At 49.4% G+C, this 20,339-nt stretch overlaps 1 long non-coding RNA gene across 1 annotated transcript; it reads left to right on the top strand.

Annotated features, from left to right (window-relative positions):
* The first annotated feature begins 16,522 nt into the window (after positions 1 to 16,522).
* On the top strand, positions 16,523 to 17,999 carry LOC149915194 (uncharacterized). Its single transcript, XR_016459638.1, has 3 exons — positions 16,523 to 16,668; positions 17,022 to 17,128; positions 17,293 to 17,999. It is a non-coding gene; the product is annotated as an uncharacterized LOC149915194 (long non-coding RNA).
* The last annotated feature ends 2,340 nt before the right edge of the window (positions 18,000 to 20,339 follow it).

Below are 20,339 nucleotides of genomic sequence, written 5' to 3'. Positions count from 1 at the left end.
ATTTGTTTTCCTCCTTTGCTTTTATGGTGCTTAAAAGCATGTATCTTCTCCCGAAAATCAATAACTAAAGCTATGAATAATAAAAAAACACTGCGGCGAATGGCTCGTGGAGATCCTATGGCTGCAAGTTGCAGCAGTAATGACTCTGTTTGCTATCCGTTAAGTATGTGAGCTCAGAAGAATTATGCAGATTATAATAGCTGTATCAACATAAGTATGTTTTGCTGATAGACTTTCCTGATTGGATCCGCAGGACGTAAGCCTGCTAATCCCCTGCATAGAGGACCTGATTATATGAGAGCGCTCTGCGGATCTGCAGATAGAAAGTTGAGAAACAATTAAAAGAAATGCTGGCCCGTGTGCGGCTTTTCTCCAAAGCTCTCCTGTTGTTGCTGTTTTTCTCTCTCTCTCTCTAAGATTTTTCTCTTTCCCCGTGGCTTGGCTGGAGGCCAATGGACCCAGCTCTGAGACCTGCTGGAAACACACGCTTTGTGCTTTGCTCATTGATGTGCAAGCAGTGTGATGTGGTCCATTGGACCTGGGTGTCTCCATGCCATAGCCCTTCCCTTCTCCACTCCTCAGCCTCCCAGAGATCTGTTGGCTGGAGATAATAATGGTGGTGCAATGAAAAGACCCCCTGTAATTAAAAAATCTGCTCGCTGTGCACTTGACAGTCTTCAAAGTTGTACAGTTTTGCATGTAGGAATTTGCATGTAAGATCTGCTTATTAACATCACCTTGCTAATATCAGCTGTCACTGCGGGAGGTTACAGTCAGCTCTTCAAACTCTGCTCTTGCTTAACGATGCTTCAGATGTCTTGTAGTTGGATCTGGTGTTGCTCTGTGCCTCAGTTTCCCCTTCTTGTTCACACTCCAAAGCTGTGCCACTCCCCTGATGCTGTGTGATTGCCTGGGAAGCATCTGTGGGATGCACAGAAAGGTTGGTGCATTGGAATTCCCCATCCTCCCTGGTTGTGCCTTTCCCTGTGCTGCTGTGGGCTCTGGCTGTGAGTTTGTGGTGCCTGACGGATGCTTTGGCTCCCCTCTGCCTCTTGCATTGATGCTTGGAGAGGTTCTGGCAGCTCCTGGAAGGAGTAGAAAGGAGGTCGTTATGCATCAGGGCCTGTCAGAAAAAGATTCCCCCAGTCAGCAGAGGTGCATGCAGAATTCTGAAATGTGCTATTTATTTTTAGTTTGATTTTCGAGCAAAAAATAAAAGCACCTTTCCACCAGGATATCTTCCAGCAGTTCTGCTCGATGCTGAGTGGAGCAGCAGGGAAGAGCTGGAGTCTCCATGCCCATCTCAGATCTTTTTGCAATAGATTTGCAGCCAGGCTCCTCTGACTGGTGGTGAAGGTGGGACTGGGAGCTGCGGAGAGGCTGGGCTCTGCGTTTTGTCCTGTGCTCCCAGTCAGCACCCAGCTCCAAGAAAAGCAACCCAAGAGATAATTGCGGCAGCCACAGGAAACATAGGATGAACAGGTCTTAATTATGGCTTAAATCCCAACTGGGGATGCGTGTATAGTCTTAGTGATGGTCTCCAGGCTGCTGGAGGTGCTGTGTTGGAATAGCAGTGCTGTACTTCACAGGGACTGGGGGGTCACCATCCCTGGGGGTGTTCCATTACTGGAGATGTGGGCAGTGGGCATGGTGGGACGAGGTGGGGTTGGGGATCTGAGAGGTCTTGTCCAACCTGAACGATTCTGTTCTGTGAAGGTGCTGCATCTGACTTCATGGTAGCATCAGCTCTAGGGTTGGCTTCCACTTTCCCATCTAGGGTATGGGTTGGGTTGGCAGGAGGGTTTTATCTGGGAGGGGAGGAGGTGGAGGCAGGATGCCATCTCCCACCCAGTGCTGTCCAACCTAGGAAGCCATTGCTGCTGCAGCTCACCCTATGCTGCCTGGCATCCCATTAGCAAATAAATTTGTTATTTTCAGGACAACGCAGCCAGTTAATGTGATGTGCACATCACCAAACCCCAAACGTGCTGCATGCGGAATCGGGCGAGTTGTGGTGATGAATGTCATGCAAAACTCCAAGGCACTAATTGAAGGTGGTTTCAACAGAATATTCAATTAATGCTCTCTGCGTCGCAGACAGTCTGGAAAAGGCGCTGTTTTCTCCCGAGGATCTGTGTTACTGTGCAACAAACAGATGAAAATGAACCGTTTTACAGCCTCCTAATTGAAAGTCGATGCACCAGTTTTATTAAAATTTTCATGGTGGGGGGAACTGGATGCCTCAGGGGTTTGGTAATGGGATGAGCGAGCTGCCTCGCATCCAGCCGCAGGCAGGAGCAGCTGGGAGCAAAGGGCTGAGCCATCCCTGGTGGCACGTGTGGTGGTAGCAGGTGGCCCTGCAGTGCTGGGAAGCCTGCATGGAGCAAAGCGTGTTTGTCAATAAACCCTTCCTCCCTGCCTGCCCCCTCTTGGGATGCGCTGTCCTTTCAGATGGGAGCCAGAAAAATGAACTGCGACTTCACAAAAATCAGCATGTTTGCTGGCTGATGTATTGAAGCTGTTGGCTGGGGCCTTCCCTCGCGTTGGTGTACGAGTGCTAATTTATGCTCTTGCATCTGATGATGATTTAGCTGTTTGAAAGCGTTATTTACGATGCGTTCCTATACCCATTTCGCCATGATGATAGCGTTTTGATAATGGGAATTTACAGTCCTCTCTGACAAGAGGCTGTAAACCAACCGGCTGGATATGTTTTTGTATTCCTACAGGCCTAAATTGTAACATAAAGCACTTAATAATTGTTATTAATGAACCTGCTGTGGTCAGTCTATGGACCCAGCTGGAAATCACATCTGCTATCGGATTTGCAGTGAATTCCTGCAGGTGGAAGGAGCACTGCTGGAGCAGGACGGGTTTGGGGACTGCATGGGAACTGCAGAATCACAGCCTGAACCTCTGATTGATCACCTGGGCTGAGCAATGAGTCAGCCATGGGAGCACAGGTGAAGGCAATTCACCTGTGCTGCTGGAAGGGGTGGAGCCTGGCTGCACCTCTCTTAGATCCCATTTAAGGGCTGACTGCCAGTGGGGAAGGTTTTCTTTCTGGAGATCCCTCCTTGGAGTTTTGCAGTGAGCCCAGGACAAGGGTAAGCACTCTATCTGTTCTCTTTTGGTATGATAACCTGCTTAGCCAAGTTCTTGTTTATTTCATGATTATCACATCTGTATTCATTGATTATACAGGGAGGTTTGTGGCCAATGTTGGGTTCTGCCACCCTATGCTGTTATGGGAGAGTTGGTGTGGTTATGGGTGAATGGGAGTGGAGAGGTTGGATCTGCATGGCTGTATGATAAAATGTGTAATTTGTCCATCTGAGTGCCTTCAATTTTTGTCAATCTCAGAGTGTTTGAAGGGAGAGAGGAGTGTTTTATTACAGTGTAGGGAAGAGGCATATGGTTTCATGGGGTGACAGGGGTTTGGGGACAATGAAAATCATGGTGCTGAGCAGCTGTCAGGAAAACATCTCTGGGGGTGTCTGTGCCCATCCCTCACTGGAATGGGTGCAGTTGAGGCTTTCACAGCCTTCTGGGTATTTCTGATTGGTTCCAGCTTGGAGAGCCAGCCTGGAATGGAGGGATAAAGGATGCTTCTGATTGCCTCCAGTGGGCTGTGTGACCTTGAGGAAGGCACATAATCTATTTCTCATTGAAATAGGGCAGTGCTTTGGGTCACAGCTGATATGGTGCTGAGGTGGCAATGTCTTTTATGCAACCTTGCTGACCTCCCAATGGACCCCTGTTCACTTTGGCTTTGGTGCTCTCGCCAGCTTGGGATAATGTAGTCTGATGTGAGTGGGAGCCTCTTTAGATGCAGCAATGACAAACTAGAATACCTTTTTTGGAAGGCATAGCCATGCTTTCAAGCGCTGATGTCAGTAATTGAATGGCTTTGGAGGGATTCAGTCGATGGTTTGAGCATCCCTTGGCAAAGCCCTCACCCCCTGTTCACAGCCCAACATGCTGTCTGCTGCTGTTGAAATGAGGTAATGCTTTGAAGTATCACCAGATCTCTGCAAGAGGAATATTTTGCATAATTGGTTTCTGACAAGGCCTAAAATACTATTTAGAGTCGCATGGCTGAGTGTTAATTTATGCCTGTACTCCTAAGCGTAACTTTGTTATACGGCAGCATTATTTATGGTGCAAGCTCGGATCTATTGTGTGTTGGTGATAATGGAGATATATAGCTGGCTGTGGCAAGAAGCTATAAAAGAAATGGGGAGACGTTTCTCTGCAGTTATGGACTTAATTTTTTAATGTGAGATATGGTAGCGGTTGCGAGTGATGTGATCTGATAGTCAATAGGATGGTGCAGGGGTGGGGATGGCTTGGGGGAATGGGTTCCTTTTTGAGGATGCTTTGTTAGCTGCTGCTGAGTCTGATTGCTTCTTGCTGCATTTTTAGTGACTTGAAATCAAAATAGTGGGAGTTGACTTGTTGCTGCTTTTTTGTTTCTATTGAATGTAATTCTCACATTTAATTAATGCTTAAATCATAAAAGTATATTTAAGATCCAGTATATTTAGGAGGATAAATCTTAGACTAGTGGGGATGGGAAAAGTGACATTTTGCTGTAACATTTTGGACACCCTCCACTGGTTTGAGCAATTTGGCTTTGTGTGAAGGGTGATCTGCAGTCCTCACCCATTGCACCAGTGGGTTCTGAAGTGTGGAAGGGCAAGGAGCTGCCCAACCAGAGGTTTTGCCTTCAACCACGGGTTTTGGGCATCGTGGCTTTGTTTTGAATGGGATTGAAGCACTGATTTTCAACTCCATCAGACGTTACAGGCAGGAACATGTCTTGTTTTTGCATTAGCTTGTTTATGTTGTACTTGACAAAGCACAACAGGAAATAATTGGGGAAAGCAAGTCTGAGGTTCAAATTGTTGCAAAACAAGGAATGCAAATATGAGATTTCAAGAAGTATCAAAGCAGGATGATTCAAAGGCGTTGGATGTTATTTTTTCCCTCTTCCATGAAATGAAATTTCTGCAGGGAAAAGACCTGACTCTGCAGAGTGCTTCACTTCCAACAAATCTCATTTTGTTCTGATGGAAAAGCATTCCACCCGAGCTCTTTCTGGCCAGATCTGCTGCTTACCCTTTCTGGGCCAGATTTATTCCTTCCCTCTGTGTGTTTCCCTGTCATCGAGACCGCCCCAAAGCTCTGGGAAAGGCATCAAAACAGCTGTGGGTACTTCAAAGCGTGGCAGTCCTGTTAGATGTCCTGTAGCCACTGAGCCAGCGTGGGATGTGACCCCTTCCAGGTGTCCCCCTCTTCCAAAGACCTTGAAAGGAGCCCTGATAGACTGAACTCCACTTCTGCAGCAATCGCCTGCCTGCGAGACTTTCCCTGTGAAAATGCAGGGGATTGGGGAATGTGAAAGGAGTACGAGTGAGATGAAATGAGAAACGAGGGGGAAGCTGATGAACGGGCAAGGTGGAAAGAGGAAAGGCTTTCCCAAAGCAAGCTGCAAAAGCCAAGATGGAGCTGTCGCATTGAGCGTAAAGCTGCTGATTTGTCAGTGGCTCAGCTGCTGCACATCCCTGCTGGGTGAGGAGGAGGGGGTTTGCCAGAGCAAAAGGGAACCAAAGCGGTGGTCCTCCATGTGCAAAGGTCTGTGGGCGCTTAGCAGAGGGCATGCAGCACGAGTGTGAGCCTATGTGAGGCTGGTCCCTGTGGGTTCTGCAGGAGGCAGAGCTGTGTTTTATAGGGAGCTGCACTGGAACTGCTGAATCATGGCCTGAACCTCTGATTGATCACCTGGGCTGAGCAATGAGTCAGCCATGGGAGCACAGGTGAAGGCAATTCACCTGTGCTGCTGGGAGGGGAGGAGCCTGGCTGCACCTCTCTTAGATCCCATTTAAGGGCTGACTGCCAGTGGGGAAGGATTTCTTTCTGGAGATCCCTCCTTTGGAGTTTTACAGTGAGCCCAGCACACGAGTAAGCACTCTATTTATTCTACTTTGTATAATAACCTACTTAGCCAAACTCTGTAGTATATTCTGTAATTATAACATCTGCACGTTCACTGATTATACAGGAACACAAGGAGATGGTTGTTCTAGGCTTTCCTGTGGGCTTTCCTGCATATTCATTGTTTTTTGGGGAATAAAGCACTCTTTCAGTTTCAGGGTACTGAGGGTTAAGGCGATGCCCATAAGGAATGGAAGAATCCATTGTTTAGTCTCAAAAGCTCATTCCTAAGTGATGCAGAGGATGCTTGTTTGTGTTCTGTCTGAAGGCTGCTCGGGCTGATTCTTCACTTACAGCACATTTAAAAGTTTTCTTTCAACTGTTATCACTTAAAAAAAAAAAAATCTCCTTAGCAATTATGGTTGTTTAAGAAGAAAACTTAAAGAAAATCCCCAAGGTCAAGGCAGTCTCATCTTTATATGGATTGCAATAAATTACTTCCAGCCTATTCATAGGATAGGGAAGACCTTTTTATGTAGAAGGGATCATTATAGAGTTGCCAGGTCGTTAATTACATTGGGTTCTTCTCGCTGTGCGACTCGTCTCCATGAAGCAGCAAAGATTGTGGTGAGAGATAATGCAGTAAAAAGTGCATTAAAATGCTTCAAATGTCCTTTGCTCCTATCTGTACATCAGTCAGAACTACAACTGGTTCCAAAAGGGCACTGCCAATTGGAATCAATAAATTTTTACAGGTTGGGCTGTGGCCTGTATGGATACTTGGAGACGAGGCAGGGGCTGGTAGCACATTGTGTTGATGCTCAGGAGTATTAAAGTTTAATATACTCTGTTCTGGCTGCCTGTCACCTTGGTGCAAATCCAGATTTGCTCCATTGCAGCTGATAGAGGAATGCGGGTGCATGAGCAGAATCTGGCCCTGGGTGCCTTATTTACTGCTCAAACCACCTGCTTCAGGAGATAAAGCAGCTGCTATCTCTCTAGCTTTAAATGTGACATTCAGGCAGTGATGTGCCCGGTCCCCCCATCGCTTTAGATGCTTGTTGATTTTTCTTAAATGTCAGAAGAGTTTTTAAGCTCGATTTGGATGCAGCAGCACAGCTCTCCTGTGGGGTCTGTCTGTCTGTCCTGCTCTGGGGCTGTCTGGTTGATGCGTGCTGGGGTCGTCAGCCCTCTCCTTTATTAACAAGGGGGGATTTTGGCCTGCTCCTTTATTAATGAGAGACTTTTGCTGTGATTTTGCTCCCTTTAAGAATGCCATCCCTTTCTGTAGGCATCGCTCAATGCCTGCAGATGGGCTGTGTTCACCCTGTTTTTCTCCCATCTCTTGGTGGGGCTGAGGGGGCCTGGTAGTGCTGTGCAATTTGGCTCTTCTGGTGGTGCTTGTTCTTAAAACTGTTGTCAGAATGCATCTCAGCACTGTGGCTTGCCCTTGGGGGGAAGCAATGTGTGCCCCCTATATCTCTGTGGCACCATGGCAGATCGCTCCCATCCATCTCCCTTTTGGCTCTGGGAGGTTCCAAAATGAGGCAGAACTCAGCACAGTGAAATGGTTTTTTTTCTGCTAATTTGCTGTTTTCCAATGTGATGGCTGCTATTTGGAGAGCACTGACTTGCTCAGGGTCACTGCAGCATCAGCACTGTGGGCAGAAGTGGGGCTCATCTAAAGGAAGATGGTTTGCAAGGTGTCCTCAGTGGTTTCTCATAGACAACAGGTGTCTGTGGAGGGGCTCAGGTGCAGCTCTCATCTCTGTGCCTCCCATTCCTTGCTGCAGGCTCAGCCCCTGCTCTGAAGGCGAAGCTTGGAGAAGCTTTGCGGATGCTAAAGAGGAAGATGCAGCATCCAGGCACTGCTCTTCCACGGGTTGAGTGGTGTTTGCAGCACTGAAGTGCAAAAGCAAAGTTGTGTGCTCCAGAGCGGGGCAGGGTGGCCGTGGGGCAGGCACAAATGCGCCGTGTCTAATCGTGAGCTCAAAGCCTTCACTATCAAACCTTCAGCTCTTCACAGCCTAATTACAACTTGCCTGGTGCATTGGTTACGATGAGCAATGAAGATATAATCACTGCTGTTATTTGTCCTTCCCGGCTCCAGCTGTTAAAACAATTCCTCCTTCATAGCCCAGCCAATTTCATGGCTCTGATGCGTCCCTGCTGCTGCCAGCCCGTCCCTGCATCCCGTGTGCTGGGCGCGATGCTCCACAATCTCCATGAAAGCAGCCTATTTCCTGCATGAAGCCCGTGAAATTGGGAAGATAATATTTTCAGAGCTGCTGGTACCCTGATTGCATGTTTGTTTGAAATGACAGTTTATGTTGTCTCTCTCTTTCATTAGGGAGGTTCAGCGATCGCGATGTTATTAACTAACAACAGCACTCACTGCATATAAACATGATTCCGCAGAGACACTCCAAGGAGCACTTGAAGGCAGAGGGGAGGGAGATTGAGAAGGGAGAGAAATGCTCTGTTTCTTGCCTTTTTTTTCCCCCTCTTTCCTTCCAGTGCAGGGGAGAGAATTTGAGCTAGATTAAAGCTCAGAAGAGTTCTGTTTGTACTGTAATCCCTTGAAGGTGCAGGGATGACAATCTCCCTGTTCTCTTCCCAATCAAAACCATCGTGCAAAGGGATGCAGTGTGCTTTGCCCTGTGACTGCAGCATATCCCAAAGCCATCCCACCTCCTCCCATTGCCTGTTGCAGTTCCACCTCTGCCCCAGGCAAATGCTGCTGTTAAATTGATGCGGTGTGACTGCATCCCAGGCAGGGATGGGCTGCAGCCTGAGTGCCAGCCCTGTGAAATCCCTTCACAAGCAGAGGCCGTGGCTGTGGGCTTCTTTTAATGCATTTTGGTGGTGGGCTTTGGTGTGGGCTGACAAAACTACTGCTTGGATGAAAATGGGGGCAGGAGCGTGGGTTTTTCAGATTTTATAAGTTAAGGATTGCAAGTAAGCTTGCATGCTGAGGTTTCTGGAGTTGTCATTGATGCAGGCTGCTGGCCCTAATGCATCACCAAATGTGGGAGCTGTAGCCATCAGGGTGCTGCTGTGAGCTGGGCTGCAGGAGCAGCATCGTCCCCAGGCAGCTGGGAAGTGATTGATGCTGAGTGCATGGTGTGGATTTGGGATGGAGACTCCTGGCATTGCAGCTGGGTGGGCAGACAAATCCTTGTGTGAAACAACCCGGAGGAATTCCTGGAGGTAGAACTCAGCCTAGGAAATAGAGGAGATGCTGACATCCTCAGGGCTGGTGCTTGTCTGTCTCCTGTCTGTGGTGGAAGAACAAGAGGAATGGTTTTGGTGTGAGCGTCAGTGCCTGCCCTGCATGGCGGCTGTGCTGCTGATTTCCCATGCTGCTGGTGCTGCCTCTTATTAAATGTAAATGGCTGTGAAATGGGCTGCGGGGGAGTTCTCTGTCCCGAGGTGTGGAACTTGTTTTAAACAGAGCCAGCGAAGTTGCTTGTAGCCATGGCTGCCCATTAGAAGATCCTGTTTCCAGTGAGTTAACTCTCTGCCAGGAGATAATTGTTCAGGCTAAAAATTTCCATGCTGTAAGTCTGCCTTGGGCTATTTGAAACTGGGGAAAGGGAGTCTTTTTTTTTTTTTTTACATAAGAAAAAATAAAGTGAGGTGGCAACGGAGCTGAAGAGATCGTGTCTCTCCATGAGATGGAGGCAGAGGCTTGGAGTTGGGCAGGGGGATGCGGGTGCTGTGCAGGGCTGAGATGCAGCGGTGGGCAGGGGCAGAGAGAGCAGAGCTGTGTGTGAGAGAGAGAACTGTCCATTTTCATTACCACCGACTCATAAACGGGAGGCTCTGCTGCGGCTCTAATAGCTGCTGCCTTGTTCATCCCCACATGGGCTGCTTGGTTAATGTGGTTCTCCTGGCTAGATAGCAAAAACGCTCACGACAGGTTGTTAAAGGAGCTTGATTAAAGGTATAGCAATTTAGGAAATAGCAGAAGGCTTCTCATTCAGCCTTAATTTGGCCATTTGCATGGATTTGTTCACTGTGATTGTTTTGAATGATATAATTGGGTGTTATTTTCTCGATGGGAGTGCTTTATCTATTCCAAAGAAGTGCTAGCTACAGTGCAAACATCTCTCTGTGGGTTCTGCTTTGTCTCTGTCCTGTCTTCAACAATAACCATCAACAACAAACAGACGGCAGGGGCTGCTGAGGTCCTTAAGCCCCTGCATTCTGCAGCCCACGGCCTGGGGTCTTGCTGAGCTAAGTGTGAGCTCAGCCCCTGCTCTCCACCATTTTGATCTTTCTGACCTTGCCCACGCTTTTGCCTTTCACAACACCTTGCTGCAACAAGTTTGACAAGGTAATTAGATGTGTGCGTGTGCAGAAAAAAGCACTTCTTCGGGTTTTGCACTCAAGTCTGCAAAAAAACCCAACACCTAAAAAGCCCAGAGCCTGAACTTGAGACCTGCCAGCATCCCCACCCTCAGTGCTGGTGGAGGAGGTGGGGGCTGCACCCCCCCCTGTGCCCCAGAGGGCTGCTGGGTCTGGTGTTACCCTGGGGGGGGCTGTGCTGATGCCTCCCTGCATGTGCAGCTGATTAGAAAGCAGAAGAATGGAAAGAGAAAATGGAAATGGGAAGGAGCTTGACAGCCCATGGAGAGGTATTTCAGAGGTATTTCAGCTGCAACACAAAACATTTGGTGGTAATTATAGAATAACCTTCATTTAAATGCAAATAAGCTTGTAATTAAGATAAGGGCTCTGTCATTTGCCAGCATTTCTTCCTCCTTCCCTCCCTTGCCAGCCATGGGTTGTGAGATGTTCCCCATCTTGCCAGAGCTGCTGCTTGCTGGAGGGCTCCTATGGCAGGGTGCTGTGCTTAGGTGCTACTGAGATGCAGATCCCATCCCCAGGCTGTGCTGGTGTGGGATGCTCAGCAGGGGCTGTGGGAACAGAGCTCCTCTGCTTGTCCTGCTCTGCATGGAATGAGCTTGGAACCAAGTTCCAGAAAAGGCCCATGGCTGCTTCCTACTGCCGATGGGGAGATGGAGGGCAAGCAGCATTGCATATGGATCTTCCAGCATTGATTGTGCCTGGGGCTTTGTGAGACTAATCTTTGTGGGGAGGAAACAGAAGAGAAGAAATGGGGATGCTACTTCTGGCCTTAGCCAGGATGCTAGGAGCTGGGCAAAGATGAGTTGGTGGGTTGGGCTGAATTGAATTGCACACCTACTCCTGGACACAGGGTAATAATGTCACGATAACGTTTTGACACTCCTTGCTGGAAGTATCTGTCATCAGCACTGAAAGCCTGCAGGTAACACCTTGTAATGCGGGAGGGATCGGTGTGTGGGGCTCCTGCATCCCTGCAGGGATGGGCACTGGAGCACAGCACAGCTCTGGGAACAGTCGCTGCTGGAAAGGTTAGCCAGCAACCTTTGCTTAAACTGTCTCAATCTGTGTGAAATGTTATCTCTCCGCCTGACTAAAGATATGTGAGCCGAGGGAGCGGAGATGCTCCCAGATTGTATTTATCTAGCCCTTTGAAAGGGCGTCTGAGAAATTAACTCGGCAGCTTAGGAGAACTTTAATGTTTTGATAAGTGGTTGGTGTTGCTGCTCTGCTTGACAACTGCTGTGGAGCATCCCCATCCCAGGCTGGGGAATGGCAATGCCAGCTGAGCACGAGCTGCCAACCCCGTGTGCTGCTGCTGCCCTTTCCTGGGCTGTGCCTGCTGGGAGTGCATCCTTCTGTCTGCATCCATCCTTCACAGCTGGGAGTGGGTGATGCTCGAGCCCTCAGGCCATCTGTATTGTAGATATCCATGGAAGTGATGCCTGCTTTATTCATTTATTCTTCCTTTCTTCCTTTTCTATAGGCTTTTGCAGGTGTCAGGGGAGGAGGGAAGGGCTGGGAAGTGCAGGCCCTGTGTGGTGGGAGTGGAAGTGACTCCGGGGATGTGGATGCTGACTTGGGATGGTGGGATTTGGGGGTCAGAGAGGAGGCTGCAGCAGCAAGAGTTTCAGTGGGGTTGGAGGCAAAGGATTTGTAGGCAGCCTGGAACAGCTGGTGGTATTAGATGCTTTCCTCTGGACTTCTCCTGTAAAGCATCCAAGGGAGGAGCAGACCTGGTCATCCCTAGGATGAGATACAGAAGCTTCTCATTGCTGGCAGAGAGCTTTGTTTTCTGCTGAGTGCGAGAACTGGAAGAGGCTGCAGGGTGGATTTTCTTTGCTGGAGAGGAACAGGGTAGGAATGTGTGCTGCCCTGGGTGGTTTTGTGCTCCCAGTTGAGGTCCAACCAAAGGGAGAGTAGTGTGGGTGAGTGCAATTAAACAGCAAGGCATATCAGGAAGGCCTGGGCTGCTCAGAAAGCTGCCTCGAAGAGAGAATAACTTACTGGTGGGAATGTTCTTGAATATACAAAGAATTTGTCAGTATGGCTCAGTTTTTAATACTTGATTCTGAGCTGTGAATAATTGACCTCAACATGCAGCAGCTTGGTGACCTCTGAAGTGATGCTGAGTGCACTGAGAGGAGCAGAGAGAGTGTGGATTTGGGATGAAAGCTTTACGGGGTGAATAGGACAAAAGCCCTGGGGCAGTCTGTGGGGGAGAGCCATGAGCTCTCTCATCACTGCCCACGAGATGGCAGCCAGTGCCTGTGCAGCACCCAGCACTGCACCTTGGTACTGTGGTCACAGAATCATTAGGTTGGAAAAGGTGTCTCGGATCACATCGTGACCCTCCACTGTCAGCTTCTTGGCTGCAGGATGGAGCTCAGGCTGCTTCCTGTGTGTGGGCAGGTGGATGGTAGCACCTGGCAAGGAGCCCTTATGTTGGTGATGGATGCTCCCTGGGGAGGCATTGCAGCAGCACTGGAGGGTTCGCATTATCAGCTGTCCATCTGCACCCCTGTGCTGAGCACAAAGCTCAGTGTTGGGCTCCCTTATCCCACCATAACCAGCAAAGGAGCTGCAGCACAGCAGAGGGCAGCAAGCTCCAGCTCAGCCCTCTGCCTCCCCTCCTGTGCATTGCCCCTATTGCTGCTATAGTTCATTTGCTACAAACAGCCCCAATTACAGTATTGATCTTCTGCATGCTGGGAGCTGATGGTAGGTCCCTCCCCAGCTGGCCTGGCAAACAGAACTCCCATCAGTTGGCACTTCATGAATGTCACACAGCAACTTCCTCATCGTCTCCCCATGGCCATCGTGGGCAGCTCTCAGTAAGGGGGAGGTGAACCATTTGTGAATAAAGGGGGTCTCCTCTTCCCCTACCTCTGTGTTTTATGTGGTTCTGAAATTGGGTTTGTTTGGGAGAGTTATGAAGGGGATGCAAACCTGCAAGCAGCAGATGAGCAGTGATGTCCCAGTGATGCTATAGGTTGGTCAGTGGTGCTTTGCGGGGCTCCCCGTTTTCTGTGGGTTACTTCAATGTGCATTTTGTGTTGCTAGAAACAATTCAGTTTGGTGTATGCCAGCCTTCATTGCTCTCCTCGTTAGGCTGCAATACTCCATAGCTTGCAGAGCCCTGCTTATGGGTCACGTCCTTGAGAGTGTGGAGCTGAACATCCTTCCTAGAGGACCTCATGTGCAGCATGTGTGGCATAAGGGTGAATAAGACCTGCTTTTGATGGTGGTTGTTTTTTGCTGGCTTCTGTGTATGATGTAAGTATCTTTACGGTGTAGAAATCCCCTTTGAGGGAAGGTGTGATTGGTTTTCTCCCTTAACCAATCTGCTTAATGCTAGTGATGAAATAAGTTGTTTTTGTTGTTTTCTTGCATGGAGAGTTTACTTGCAGAAGTAGTCCTGCAGGAATGCTGCCTCCCTGCTCTGTCCCCTTCAAGGAACACTGCAGAATGAACAGAGGCTTCATAAGTAGCATCCGAGGTCCAGCAAAGCCCATTGCATTGACTATGGATCATAGCTGACAAAAGCCACATCCATTGAAAAATGGAGTACAGAGCCTTGTTTTCACTGCCTCCAATTAGCAATATTGCGGGAGGGCCTGGAAGTATCCTGCTGTCCTCGGGGCGGGATGTGTGAGGAATGCAGAGCAGGGCTGTGCTGCCCTGTGCCTGCTGGTTGGAGCAATCTTCTGCAATTCAATTCCGCCTCGTGTCCCTGGGCTGTTAATTTCCATTATCTGAGTGTCTGTGCACAAGGTGATGAGGACAAATGGGGACTGGGACAGGAGGGCCTTCCTTGTGCCTTGCAGAGATGCTCTGCAGCTGCTATATTAAGTGGTCCCCCTGCTCGAGCATGGCAGCCTCATGTGGAAGGGCTTTGGTTGACCTCAGCTTGACTCCTGCTATGTGTCTGGCTTCAGTTACTGCTAATTGACTGGCTTAGGGAGTGTGAAATGAAGGGCTGGTGTTGGTGTCTGCTTGGGGATGAGGTTCTTGTTCCTTTTTGGCAGGAGGGTGTTGCTGGTAGTGCTCAAGGTGCATCATTTCCTACTGGCCATGATGTGCAGAACTCTCTGCTCTGGCTTTGCAGGCTCCTTGAGTAGCATCAGTAAGAACAGGCCAATGGGACTGCTGTTTTGGACGGGGGTGCCTAGCAGCAAGGTTAGCATGCAAGCAGGATGTAAAGCCCTGCTTGTATCTTGTATTCCTCCAGCGTTGCGATTTGCAGCCAAAAATCATGAGAGCTGGGTGCTGAGAGAAATCCATAGTTGCCATAACGACCAACAAACTGTAATTAGTCAGAGTTGAGAAGAGGGGTCCGAAGAACAAATGGAACAAGGAGCTGCTCTTGGAGGGGTGCTGATAGAGATCAGAGAGCCTGGTCACAAGCGTGTTGCAGGAGAACTAATCTCTCTTGGCTCAGCTCAGTCGTTATGCTCCCAGTGGAGTTGTTTGAAGCCACACAAACTCCAGATTTTCTGATGTTTTCCCTTGTGGAGGATGCAGGAATCAGGAACACCCCATGCGCTGGAGCTGCTGCCTCGAGGTGCGATGAGGTGATGCTGGTGGGGGATCTGGAGGTGTTTGCTGGTTCAGAGAGCTGTGGGTGGGACAAAAATGAGCTTCCTCAGGTTTCCCCTGAGCCAAAAAGCAGCGGTGACTGCTCTGCTCCAGGCACTGGGAAACCAGCCATGGTGATGTGAGTCGGGGCAGCAGTGCAGCCCTTGCTGTGGCGATGGGGCAGAAGTCCTGGCTGTGTTTTTGTCTCAGCTCCTTATTGCAGCGTGGCCTGGCACGAGCTGCTCTGCTTCTCAGTGCCCCAGTTCTGCAAAAGGGATGCTGGCAATAAAACCCTGTGTAGTTTGGGGGAAGCTAATTAGATCCATTCGGGCCCAGGGCAGTGCTGGCTGAGCTCTGCCCTCGTACCCATCACTATGAGGTGGTGCTCTCTTGCTTTAGGGGGCAAGAGGCAGGCAGCATCCACGTGGGAAGAAGTCATGCTAGCATGAAAAACTACCCCTGGAACACCTCACAGACAATATAGAACAAAAAACATGTATTATAATACGTCTGGAATACAATAGAAGCAAAATCTCCTGGCAGCAAACATTCATGCACTTGACTGCCAAGAAAAAAAGGACCGTACAGAAGATGAGACATGAAAGGGATCCCTGCACAAAGACTAAAAGTCGGAACACAATAGTATATATTTCAGGCGTATGAAAAGGAAGTGCGACAGTAATACTAAGGAGACAAGATACTCCAACAGAACTGGAGCTGAGGAGAGAGGAAACTCAATCAGCAGTGACACAGGCAGCACAGAGGAGGCAGCGCTTTGAATGGATCGCAGTCCTTTTTTTTATTATTTTTTTTTTAAATCCTGCTTATTTATTTTATTTCTCGAGGAATTAATCTTCCTCCATTTTTTTTTTTTTTCCTGGGCTTGTACAAGAACAAGAGAGCACATGAATAATACATGGCTGAGACCAGAAAGATACAAGGGGCTGTGTGCATGGGAATGTCGATACGGATGCTGTGCTGTATGAGGACGGTGCTGCTGGAGAGGGGCTGCAGGAGAGCTGAGGGCTTTGTTGGTTATCTGTCATGGAGCGTGCAGGGCTCCTTGCCTGGCTCAGGAGCAGCTCTCTGTGTATGCTTAACAAAAGAGAGAATTTCTAATTTATTTCCTTGTCCCACTCATGAGCTTTGAGCTGTGCTCCGAGGGGAAGAGCTGGCAGTGCTGAGGCTGTGCTGGCCAAGGGAGCGGGGCTGGAGAGGTGCAAGAGCTGTTGGTTTTTTGTGCTTGTGTTAACTTTTCTGCATCAGATATTCAAATGCAGCTGGTGGGCTGAAGCCTGGACTTTTTTCTTCTGTTCCTGCAAAAGCCAGGCCTTTCCAACTGTTTGATGGCTCTATTCAAGAGGCTAAGTTCCTTTTTAAATAGGTTATTCTCTCTCTGCAAGATCAGAGAGCTTGCCTTTCCCCACTCACCCCTGGCAAGGCCCTGCTGTCTGCAGTTCAAGCACATCCATTAGCTTTAATGATGTCCTGTAACAAGAAGCCTCCTGCCATCACCCTGCTTAGATGCAGAGCCTCAAATGATGGCTTTAGAAAATGGGGATTGCACTGCAGGAGCACCTTGGGCAGAAACAAAGGGCTCTGCTGGATGTTTGCATATGATGGCAGCACCAGTCCTGCAGCTGGGGGGCTGCAGTGCTGATACTGTACCTCTGTTGGTTTGATTTTTCCTGGTAGAGCATCATTCTGGAGTGCAGAAGAGAGCTGGGAAGGCGTTAGGTCCAACAGCCTCAGGCTGCTCAGCCTTGGAAGCCAAATGCTCAGGTCAGGGTCACCCTTGCTTTGTTACTCTTGTTTGTTTTGTGAGGAGTGAGCCTTCAAAAAGTAAACCCTTGAGTGTGCAAGGGGACGGCAGGGGATGCAGCTTGTGCCATGAGGCTGCAAAAGGCTGGAGCCTGGCAAAGGCAGTGGGGCTTGTGCAGACATCCCATCCCAGGGATGTCCCCATCTGATGGGCACTTCCCATATGGAGCCATCACAGGGCTTGGGAGGACAGGGCTTTGTTGGTCTGCCCACCTTTACCTGTCCTAATGCTTTTTATGGGGCTGCTATAAACAGATGACACTTATTAACCAATGTTGGTCTTTTTTTTCTCATTAATGTTGATGCACCAAAAGCTTAATCAATCTTCTGTGACAAACGACCCTGCTCTCAAGGGAGTACAAAGCTGTAGAACAAATCAGCCATGCAGATTGGAGGCAGAACTTGCAGATGTGGCAGCCAGGTACCAGCCCATGCTGTGCTCTGCAGCATCCCTCTGCACAGAGCACCAGAGCTGACTGCAGGATGCTCCATCCCATCCCACTGTGCTCCTCAGGGCTTGCTGCCCTGCTGGCTGCTTTGGCACCAGCTGCTCTGGGTTGGTAATGACTTTTCTTCTCCCTCCAGGGCTGGATGTGAATGGCTGGGCTGGAGGTGAAAGGCCCCAGTTCCCATTACTGATCCAATTTCCTGGACTTTTACCGGGTAGATGGGAATTGCCAGAGCGGAACAGCCTGATGGGCCATTGAGCCCGGTGTCTCCTCTCTGACAGCAGCTACTGTTTGGCGTGTAATTAAAAGCCTTTGTGTTATTTGACTTGTAATGTAATATCGCCCTGCTGTATCCATATCTCATTCAGGAAAGAATAGGCCCTGACATTTGCCAAGATGGAAACAAGTCCCCTTGCTTGCTGTGGCCGTGGGGTTGGCTCTGTGCTTATGCCATGCATTGCTTCCTGCACACGGGCACTGCCTACACCCTGAACGTGCATTTTGCATACGGGTGGAAGGTCTGCAGAGAGCTGAGCTTGCAGGGAACAGCGGTGTGGGAGAGCTCTGTGATTTATTAGGTTCTGCTGCAAACACTGAGATTAAGGCAAGTGCCTTAAATGGTCCTTAAAAGCTGCCTTTGGTTGAAGAGATGAGCCTGTATGATATTCTCTTCCTGCTGCTGTGTGGGCTTGCTCCAGCCCCTCTGCGCTGACACCGCTGCCTGACTTTGTTGCAGCAGATAAGCAGACTATGGCCCCATCCGTCAGCCCTGCTGGGAGGATGCAGCATGGTGAGCTGTGGGCAGGTGCGTGCCTGTTCCTGGACTGTGAGCAGAGGATGTGCATTGCACTGCCTTGCAGAGATAACAGCCCTGTAGATTGCAATCTGCTGTCCTTGTTTGCTGCGTGCTGGCCCGGGTCGGAGCTGTGCTGTGAGCAGCACGTGGTGCTGCTGCTCTGTATGCACTGCTCTGCCCTTTGCTTTGCTGCCTGTTGGCCACCCAGAGGGGCTGACCCTGGGGGGACTGCAGGGCTGATGTTCAGCAGTGCGTGGGGCTGAGGGGATGCTGCCAAACCCCTGTGCTCTCTCCAGGGACCCTCTCTGCAGGGGGGCTGTATTTAAGGCTGATTAATTTACCCACCTGCCTGCTGTTCCCTCTAATTGACTGAACCTACAAGAAAACAAACCTGTGCTGATCAATAGAGAAATAATTTCACAAATTGTGGGCATAAATCATTCCTGATCGGCGTGTGCTTGCGTTCGTTAATGAATAAAGCAAACAAAATCAATTTTCTTTATTAAAATGCAATTGTTCCATCTATTATTACTTTAGTTGGTGAGGAAGAGGATGGCAGCTGCTCTGTAACCCCACGGGCTGCAGTGGACACACACAGGTGGGCTGTGTGCCATGCAGCCTGGTGCTGAGGTGTATTAATTAGCATCGTTACTGTGGTATTGCTGTCTGCAGGCAGGAGATAAAGCAGCCAGGTCCCATGCCCACATCGATGCTGTGTTGCAGCCATTGCCACCAAGTGCTTGCATTGCAGCTGCTCAGAGTGGGAGATGGGGATTTGCGTGTGATAACTGCCTTAGAGCTGCATGGATGCCTGAGGGGTCTGCCTGGGGAGCCCCATCCTTCTTATGCTTTTAGTTTTTGAATAGTACAAATAAACAAATAACAGTGCAGCCATAAAAGCAGGGATAAATAACCTCGTGCTTGGCATGCTTGGCCAGATGGGACTGCACGGAATGCAATGCCCGGAGAAGGTCAAGTTTTTAAATCTAAGCTGGAGCTAAGTAAAATATTGGCTAACTAACTGGATTCCAAAGCTCATAAAACGTTGATAGTGCTGAACGTCAGCTTGAATATATCTCCTCATCTTTTAGACAGGGAGCTGGTGCTTGCTTTCCTCTTCCCTCCCTTGGGAGATGCAGGAGGCGGCCGGGAGCAGCAGAAGGGAGCCCATCAAGTGCCTTGTTTTCCTCTGTGTTGGCAGGGCAGAGCCGGAAAGGTCACGGGGGTTAAGAGCAGCAGCGAGAGCTGAGCTCCAAGCAGTGCTTCCAGGCACCGTGCTTTGATTTCTTAAGCTGAGCTGCGGGCTGGGAGCGCTGCAGAGAGGGTCTGAGTGTAGGCTGCCCTGCCTGTGTCCTCAGCAGGGGTTGGGGGGCTGCCTGTGGCTGCAGGAAGGACCCCTGCACTTAATGTGCTGCACTCCTGAGGTCACCAAGGGCTTGTTTGCTGTGAGGATGGATGCGGTTCCAGGCAGGGATGCCTTCTGCTGTAACAGAATAAATCTCAGGGTTCATGTTGGTGAATCCCATGTGAAATGCCCCTTCGGGTTGGGTAGTAGGAAACATTTCTCCAAGAAGTGATGCTGCACAGCTGTCCGGAGAGATCAGCATCCCTGGGGGTGTTCAGAACTGTGGGGATGTGGCACTGCAGGGATGTGGTCATTGGGCATGGTGGGCTGGGCTGGGGTTGCACCTGGGGATCTCAGAGGTCTTTTCCAACCTGAATGGTTCTGTGATTGCGTGCAACACTTTGAAAATGCTTTTGAAGTTGTGATTGGGTTTTTTGCTTTGCTTTTCTCCTTTTTTTTTTTTTCCCTTCTGTGCTCTGCAAGGAGCATGGCTCGGTGCTGTGGCAGTATCAAGGGCTGCTGACCTCGTGCTCCCCAGGAGAATTGTGTTCTCCCTCACTGGCTTCACTTCAAGGCAGCGTGTCCCATTGGTATGCTTGGTGTGCTGCTTGCTCTTGTACATACTGCATTTTTATTCAAATAATGGTATTGATCGTCGAAAATGTAATGGAGAAAGTAAATGAAAACAAATAAACACAGAAGATTTGTAGTAAACTTCTCTCAAGGTTTGGTTCTGAAAGTCACGGAACTGTTTGCCCTGTGCAGGGTGATGGAGCTGCTCCCTGCTGTGTTAGCATTTGCAAGCACATGTGGCAACCAAAGGGATCCATAAGCTGATGGCTGGGGCAGGATCTTGCTTGCAAATCCCACAGCTGTCTGTCAGGTTACAGAGACAGCACTGAAAGATTCAGGTTTGTGTTTTGGGTCATGGTCTGTCCTCCATCACTTGCAGTCTGGTGAATGTTCTGCTCGTGTTGGGTGCCAGCAATGCATGGGAAGCATCACAACCCCCACACAGTGCTGCACAACTGCAGCTTGCCCC

Source organism: Phasianus colchicus, chromosome 23, assembly GCF_987193195.1.
Source record: "Phasianus colchicus chromosome 23, bPhaCol1.hap1.1, whole genome shotgun sequence".
Lineage (NCBI taxonomy): Eukaryota > Metazoa > Chordata > Aves > Galliformes > Phasianidae > Phasianus > Phasianus colchicus.
The sequence above is the reverse complement of the archived record's forward strand: the minus strand, read 5'-3'. Positions and strand labels throughout refer to the sequence as shown.